The following is an 8,948-nucleotide window of genomic DNA, read 5'->3' on the forward strand; positions in this document are numbered from 1 at the left end:
TTCATTCTTTTTCAATCTTTTTTCTCTAATCTTGTCTTCACACCTCATTCAAAACTGCACAACTGCATGGAAACTGAACAACCTGTTCCTGAATGACTACTGGGTAAATAATAAAATTAAGGCAGAAATAAATACGTTATTTGAAACCAATAAGAAAAAAGAGACAACGTATTAGAATCTCTGAGATAAAGCAGTGTCTAGAGAAAAACTTATAGTATTAAGCGCCCACATAAGAAAGCAGGAAAGATCTAAAATAGACACCGTAATGTCACAGTTAAAAGAACTAGAGAAGCAAGAGTAAACAAATTCAAAAGCTAGCAGAAGACAAGAAATAACTAAGGGCAGAACTAAAAGAGATAGAGAAATGAAAAACCTTTCAAAAAAAAAAAAATCAATGAATCCAGGAGCTGGTTTTTTGAAAAGATTTACGAAATAGATGGACCACTAGCTAGACTAATAAAGAAAAAAAAGAGTGCTCGCTTCGGCAGCACATATACTAAAACTGGAACGATACAGAGAAAATTATCATGGTCCCTGCACAAGGATGACATGCAAATTCGTGAAGCATTCCATATTTTTAAAAAATAAAATAAAAATAAAGAAGAAAAGAGAGCAGCAGCAAGTAGACACACAACAAAAAAATGATAAAGGGGATATCACTACTCATCCCACAGAAATACAAATTGCCATCAGAGAATACTATAAAACACCTCTACACAAATAAACTAGAAAATCTAGAAGAAATGGATAAGTTCCTGGACACATACACCCTCCCAAGACTAATCCCTGAATAGTCCAAAAACAAGTTCTCAAATTGAGGCAATAATTAATAGCTTTCCAACCAAGAAAAGCCCAGACCAAATGCATTCACAGCCAAATTCTACCAGAGGTTGAAAGAGGAGCTGGCACCATTCCTTCTGAAACTGTTCCAAACAAGAGAAAAACAAGGACTCCTCCCTAACTCATTTTATGAGGCCAGCATCACTCTGATTCCAAAACCTGTCAGTGACACAACAACAACAAAGGAAATTTCAGGCCAATATCCCTAACGAATGCCAATGTGAAAATCCTCAATAAAATACTGGCAAACCACATCCAGCAGCACATCAAAAAGCTTATCCACCACAATCAAGTCAGCTTCATTCCCCCATAATGCAAGGCTGGTTCAACATATGCAAATCAATAAACATAATCCATCACATAAACAGAACCAATGACTAAAACCACATGAACATCTCAACAGATGCAGAAAAGGCCTTCAATAAAATTCAACACCCCTTTATGCTAAAAACTCTCAATAAACTAGGTATTGATAGAACATATCACAAAATAAGAAGAGCTATTTATGACAAACCCACAGACAATATCACGCTAAAGAGGCAAAAGCTGGAAGCATTCCCTTGGAAAACTAGTACAAGACACAGGTGCCCTCTCTCACCACTGCTATTCAACATAGTATTGGAAGTTCTGACCAGGCCAATCAGGCAAGAGAGAGAAATAAAGGGAATTCATATAGGAAAAAGGGAGTCAAAGTGTCTATTTGCAGATGACATGATTGTACATTTAGAAAATCCCATCATCTCAGCCCAAAATCTCCTTTGGCTGATAAGCAACTTCAGCAAAGTCTCAGCATACAAAATCAATGTGCAAAGTCACAAGCCTTCCTATACACCAATAATAAGACAAGCAGAGAGCCAAATCATGAGTGAACTCACATTCACAACTGCTACAAGGAGAATAAAATACTTAGGAATACAATTTACAAGGCACATTAAAGACTTCTTCAAGGAGAACTACAAACCACTGCTCAAGGAAATAAGAGAAGACGCAAACAAATGGAAAAACACTTCATGCTCACGGATAGGAAGAATGAATATTGTGAAAATGGCTATGCTGCCCAAAGTAATTTATAGAGTCAACGCTATTCCCATCAAGCTACCATCGAATTTCTTCACAGAATGAGAAAAACTACTTTAAATTTCATATGGAACCAAAAAATAACTCCTATAGCCAAGGCAATCCATGCAAAAAGAAAAAAGCCGGAAGCATCACGCTACCTGACTTCAAACTATACCACAAGGCTACAGTAATCAAAACAGCATGGTACTGGTACCAAAACATATACAGACCAATGGAACACAATAAAGGCCTCAGAAATAACACTGCACATCCACAACCACCTGATCTTCAACAAACCCAACAAAAATAAGCAATAAGGAAATGATTCCCTATTTAATAAATGATGCTGGGAAAACTGGCTAGTCATATGCAACAAACTGAAACTGGGCCCCTTCCTTACACCTTATACAAATATTAACTCAAGAGAGATTAAAGACTTAAACGTAAAACCTAAAATTATGAAAACCCTAGAAGAAAACCTAGGCAATGCCATTCAGGACACAGGCATGGGCAAAGACTTCATGACTAAAACACCAAAAGCAACTGCAACAAAAAGCCAAAATTGAGAAATGGGATCTAATTAAACTAAAGAGCTTCTGCTCAGCAAAAGAAACTATCATCAGAGTGAACAGGCAACCTATAGAATGGGGGAAAATTTTTTAATCTATCAATCTGACAAAGGTCTAATATGAAGAATCTATAAGAAACAAACTAATTACAAGAAAAAAACAACCTCATCAGAAAGTGGGTAAATGACAAGAAAGGACACATCTCAAAAGAAGACATTTATGTGGCCAACAAACATTAAAAAAAATCTCACCTATGGTTATCAGAGAAATACAAATCAAAAGCACAATGAGATACCATCTGACACCAGTTAGAATGTCAATCAATAAAAAGTCTGCAAACAACAAATGCTGGTGAGGATGTGAAGAAATAGGAACACTTTTACACTGATGGTAGGAGTATAAATCGGTTCAATCAAGTGTGGTGATTTCTCAAGGATATAGAACCAGAAATACATTTGACCCAGAAATTCCATTACTTGGTATATACACAAAGTAATACAAATCATTCTGCTATAAACACACATGAACACACGTTTACTGCAGCAGGGTTTGTAACAGTAAAGACTTGGAACCAACCCAAATGCCCATCAATGATAGATCGGATAAAGAAAAGGTGACACATATATACCATGGAATATTATGCAGCCATAAATGAGTTCATGTCCTTTACAGGGACACTGATGAAGCTGGAAACCATCATCCTTAGCAAATTAACACTGGAACAGAAAACTAAACACTACATCTTCTCACTCATAAGTGGGAGCTGAACGATGTGAATGCATGGACACAGGGAGGGAAACATCACACACCAGGGCCTGTAGTGGGGTGGGGGCAAGGGGAGAGAGAGCATTAGGATGAATACCTAATGCATGTAGAGCTTAAAACCTAGATGACGGGTTGATAGGTGCAGCAAACCACCATGACACATGTATACCTATGTAACACCTGCATGGTCAGTACATGTGTTCAAGAACTTAAAGTAAATCAATGTGAAAATAAATAAAACCCCTACAATCAATCCTTCTGAATAGAGGTCAGAGTTAAAATTTGGCGATTCTCTTCCATCTCTGACTATCTGCTGATCTTTAAATTGTTAAGATAAAATGAAGATGACCTGCTAAATATGCAACTCTCCTCTTTGTAGCATCAACTGTCTACTTCCATCATGTTAGTTGGTATCATCTGGTTCATGAGGATTCTTAGGTTTCTGTAATCAACTAGTCTCTTTTTTCCTGTTCTTCTCTAAGATGGAGAGGTCAAAATGAGACAGCAACGATGCTGAGCCTCGTATGCATATCATCTAATTTTTAGAGAATCTGTGTTTAACCCCAATTTAGAGATGTATACACATATGAACAACAAAATGATTCTGCAACTAGACCTAGTAAGTGATGGAGTTAGGTCTGAAAATTAACCCTAACTTCACCCTCAACTTCTTTATTCTATGCAGTGTCTCAGAAACAATGACAGACAAGGCAAGAGCCAGGGACTGACATATCCTTGCTCTTAGGATTGTCATCCACAGCCCATGACCCTGAGCCTGCCACTGCTTTGACAGAATACCTGGCATATGAAAGTCATTCAATTAATACCATTAACAGTTCTCACCCCTTTGACGTGAACAGTGACATACAAAAGCTAATTTTTCCATCCACAGAAACTGTTTGAATACACAGTCCTACCAAAACTTCAAGACACATCTAGACTAAATTCCTCCAGTGCCCTTAGTCATAGGGGAAGAGAAAACATGGAGATTTCCTTTTTAAAATGAAACTATCTGTGATGCTTCTGGTTTTACAATCTGCTTACTTATTGTAAGGCAGATTCCTGATCACTACCCCAAGAGACTATGGTTTAGTGTATCTCAGGAACCACCCAGGAATACAACAATCGCCTCACATGACTCTTAAGTGAGATGTCTCCACATACTGAGGAACATTAAAACAAAGGATTGAGTCTCAAGGCGGACAGGTTTGTGAGCTTGGTTTCTCAATTCTCACATCTTCACACAAGCAGAAAGGGTAAACAACTATTAGAACAAAGAAGAGTTATTCTGTACACAAAGTGAGTGAAGGTTCACTTCCCTGATCTCAAATTATTATAGAATATTGATGAACAAAGTGAAAGAGCTAATTTGGATAAATTTTTCAAAGTTGTCTGAAAGAAAGTGTCTTGTCTGTCTATATATGTATAGAAACCAGAATGAGAAAAATTTCATTTGACGCAATTACAGACTCACTATAGTTTTACCTTTTTATATTTTATAAAACTCAGCTAGAAGTATATTTTTATAAAACTCAGCCAGAAGTATACTTCAGCTACAAGTAGTTATAAAAAGAATCTCCCAACTCCTTTCTTTCCATCTTCTTATCTTAAAAGTGCCATATGGCGCCAACTATGGTAACACATAGGAAGCACTTAAAACAAATCTTACCTGTCACAACAAACATTGCTGTCCCTTCTCAATTTTCACTTCCCTTCATAGGGAATATATTCACTGAAGAGAGGACATTCAATCAGGAACAATTTATCTAATCTTCTAAAGTAATACACATTGAAATCAAATCCTCCTTCATCAGTAATCGCATAAGGAAAATAATTATTAACATTAGCATTTATGATTACTGTCAATTCACCATTTACAAACTAAACGGATACCAGTTTGAATTTTGATAAAATACACCATAGCCAACACCCAAACCTTAAGATGACAGGAACCTCTGAAACCTGCAGGAAGGTCGGAAGGCTACCAAAGGAAAAATAATAGGGCTTACACATCAGCATATCTGCTGCCTCATTTTTTAATTGGAAAATAGGACTGAGAACTTAAAATGCTGTGAAGAGTCTTTGGCTGCACCTAAAAAAAGGGAAGTAACTTACCCAGTAAGGAAAGTTAAAAAGCATACAGGAGCTGCCAAACAGGAAAAAAAAAATTGTGAAAAATGTGTATCCTTGGAGCCTGAGTGAAAGTATAAAAGAGCAAGTATCAAGTCATTCAACCACTATCAAACATGGAGAATTATTCTATCATGGGCTATAGGAGTAGAAGCAGATGACCCATGAGTACTGGGGTCATCTTTCTGCAACTGGAGATAACCTTCTGTAAAAATCTCCACTCCGATGTTTCCACTTACATAGTCAGGAAAAGATTATTTCTAATGCTATTACTTACGCAAATTATTTGACTTTTTACATAAAAGTCAAGTTTCAAATTTAATGACTAGACTACTCATTTCTTCGATGTTTAGGATAAGATCTTTGAGAACCTGTGAGCTTTGCTGGATTGCAATTCTAAAAAAAGAGGTTTACAAAAGTTCTTATATTGCAGTGATGCTACTAATTCTAAAGAGGATAGAAAGAAAAAATGAAATCACAGGAAAATGGAAAAGTTCTGGAAAATCCATTCTAGGAAGAGGAAGAAAAGTTACTAGACAATGGCTAATAAAGTTGAAGAGGGAAAATTTATTTTAACATTTTGATGAAAGTCTGTCAAAGAGCAAAAAAATCACACCCTTTGGAAGCAGACTGATGAGCTCCATCTTACCTTCCATTTTACATGGCATTTTGCAGAAGCACAAAGGCACTAAATGACTATTCAAATCACATGGCAACTCATGACTGGGCAACTCACAACTGGGCAAACTTCTCAAATGTCCTAGTTTCAACTCAATAGTAACTTACTTGTAAAATGGTACCAGGAACTAAGGCAGAAAACAGACAGACGGGGTGGGAATAGATTAGTAACCAAAAGATGGTAATGTTAGGTGGAGGCAGACAGGAGTCACACAAGGACAGAGGGCTGCCTAACAGCAAAAGAGAGCGGGGTCACAGGCAGAGAAGCCAAGAACGTTTTCTGAAGTAGGGTCTGCAGAGACCAGACTCGAAGTCTAGACAGACATGGTAACAGTCAGCAAAGGAGAAGGAGAAAGAAGGAACTCACATTCCAGGTAAAGAGGACAACAACTGAAATCATGGAGGTAGAAAAACAGGAATATTTAGAACACAGCAAGCAGGTCAGTCTGGTTACAGAAGAAAGGGATCAAGTAAAAAGCTTGAAACCAAATGGTGGCACACTTCTATGCTAAGCTGACATGGATAAAAACCATTAGAAACTTTAAGAACATTAGCTTGACAGCTGGGTGTAAGGCAGACTAAGCTGGGAAGAGAAGAAAATATGGAGGGACAGCTCTTCCAGTCATCCAGGAATACTGAAGACATGAGAAAGCCAAGACCCAGACCAAAATGAACCTTGGTTAGGAATTCTTCAGTAAAATACTTTTAAAGATTCAGAAAAAGATTTTCTTACATGCACTAAATAATGGGGCAAGGAAGGAGTAGAACGAGAGCACCTCCTTTGCTGGAATCTTCGAAGATTGTCTGCTAATTATGAGATATTTGAAGGTGTAATGAGAATCACAGCTAGCAGCTATACACACACACATTCTCACTCTTCCCTTCCAACCTCAGAGTCGAGTTTAACACTGAGTCTGTATACTGAGGTATATTCATTTTTTTAGGCAGCCAGAGAAAGGGTGAAGCCAATACTTAAAATTTATAGGTACACCTTCGAGAAACCGAAATATTAGGAAGTATCTGTACATATTAATTAGGCACTGACACTGGTCTGACGCATCCTAGGATAAAGTGTTTCTAATGTACCCAGACTCCACACAGGAAGAACACTGATCAAAATGCACCTTCTAAATTCTAGTTTCACATGTGCTGAATTGGTAAATACCAGCAAAAGCGCAGGGAAGCAAGGAAAGATTATACCTCAGTCCAGTAGAGATGCACTAGATGGATACCTGTGACACTGGAATAGGGTAAAACATATGAACAATAACTGACACTAACACCTAGGTGTTTGGTTTGTCAAAGGTCCAGTTGTTTAACTTACAGGCTCATAAATGAGGCTTCAGCCCAGAACAGATTATAATCTAACTTGTGAGAGCTCTTGTGTATTTGCTCTTGATGTTTGTAATACGCTGCTGTGCTCACTTGTAGTTTTACTGACTGTTAAGAACTTCAGCCTATTTGACAGAAGATCAAAAAAAGTGCTACCAATTATTTTAAGGTAAAGTGAAGTAGAAAAGACAAATACATTACTTCAGATTATACATGCACAAGAATTAGATTTCCTTTTTAAAATAGAAATTTGATGACTATGTAAAAAAATAAACCATCATTTATAAGAAACAATTTAAGACAAAACAAAGAAAATGAAAAGTGAACATTGAAGATATCAGAATGATAGAATATGACAGTATCTATATCAGAAGTTGAATTCAAGAGACAGATATTTTATGTCATAAAGAGGATTGTTTTATACTAAAGTACAATCTATAAAAACGATGCATCCTGAATGTCTATGTATCAGATCACATGGCACGAAAGTACAAAAAGCAAATGCACTCAAAAAGCTGACAGAAGCACAGGAATACAAGACACATCATCCTCCGACACACACCAAGTGGCCAAAAATAAGATGGAGAGGATTAGAAAACTACAACTAATAAGGATGATTTAATATCTACTAAACTTTAATATTTCTAATTTTAATTCCTACAAGCCCCAAATATACTTCCTTTTAAGGGCCTAGCAACATTTTCAAAATATTATTTATGGGTACAATAAAATGCTAGCTCAAGGAAAGAGAGCTAAACCAACAGAATAGAATAAAGAGCCCTTCAGGCCCTAGTATTTATGAGAAATTATGACACTATAGTATAAAGTGACATTACAAATCTAAGCAGATAAATTAATAAGTGGGCAATGAGTTAATCATGTGGGAAAAATAAGCCAGATCTTAACTAAGTCCATATCCAACAAAAACATTTGGTTAATGAGTTGAAATAAACAAAAACACTTGGTTAATGAGTTGAATTAAACAAAAACACTGGCAATAAAAACTGGCAAATATTTACATTACGACGAACAAAAGCTTTCTTTCTGCCCAAGATAACCAAGGGAAAAAAACTTTAAAAATAAGATTTATGTATTTGGATACGTAAGATTTAAAGGCTTCATTTTCCAATAAAAATTATAAAACTGAGAGGCAAAATATAAACGTATGAAAAAAATTAATCTAGTTGGTCTGTAAAGAACAGCCATCAATTACTAAACTGCCGACTATCCCAGCCTAAAATGAACAAAGAAGACTATAGGAAGGCAATTTATGTTACGGGGGGAAAAGAAAAAACAAATCTTAATAGCATAATATTTATGAAGAAGCAAATCAAACAATTAGATTTGATTTTCATCTATAGGTGGTAATTAATCTGTATGTTTATTCCTAAATAATCAGAATGCAAATCTGCTCAGTTTATTGAGAATCATTTCCTAAGTACAAATCCAAGGCCCCGAAATTTAAATATCCTCTTTACATGTAAATTTCACTTTTCTAAAGTTATCACAAGAAAAGCAAGTTAAATGTGAGTAAGATTTGTGGCCTGGCTTGGTGGCTCACGCCTATAATCCCAG

At 36.3% G+C, this 8,948-nt stretch overlaps 1 non-coding gene across 1 annotated transcript; it reads left to right on the plus strand.

The window, feature by feature from the left end:
* Nucleotides 1-472: 472 nt before the first annotated feature.
* LOC119466979 lies at nucleotides 473-579 on the plus strand. Its single transcript, XR_005195492.1, has one exon. It is a non-coding gene; the product is annotated as a U6 spliceosomal RNA (small nuclear RNA).
* Nucleotides 580-8,948: the final 8,369 nt, after the last annotated feature.

The sequence above is a fragment of the Cebus imitator genome, unplaced genomic scaffold (assembly GCF_001604975.1).
Source record: "Cebus imitator isolate Cc_AM_T3 unplaced genomic scaffold, Cebus_imitator-1.0 Scaffold247, whole genome shotgun sequence".
NCBI classification, from domain to species: Eukaryota; Metazoa; Chordata; class Mammalia; order Primates; family Cebidae; genus Cebus; species Cebus imitator.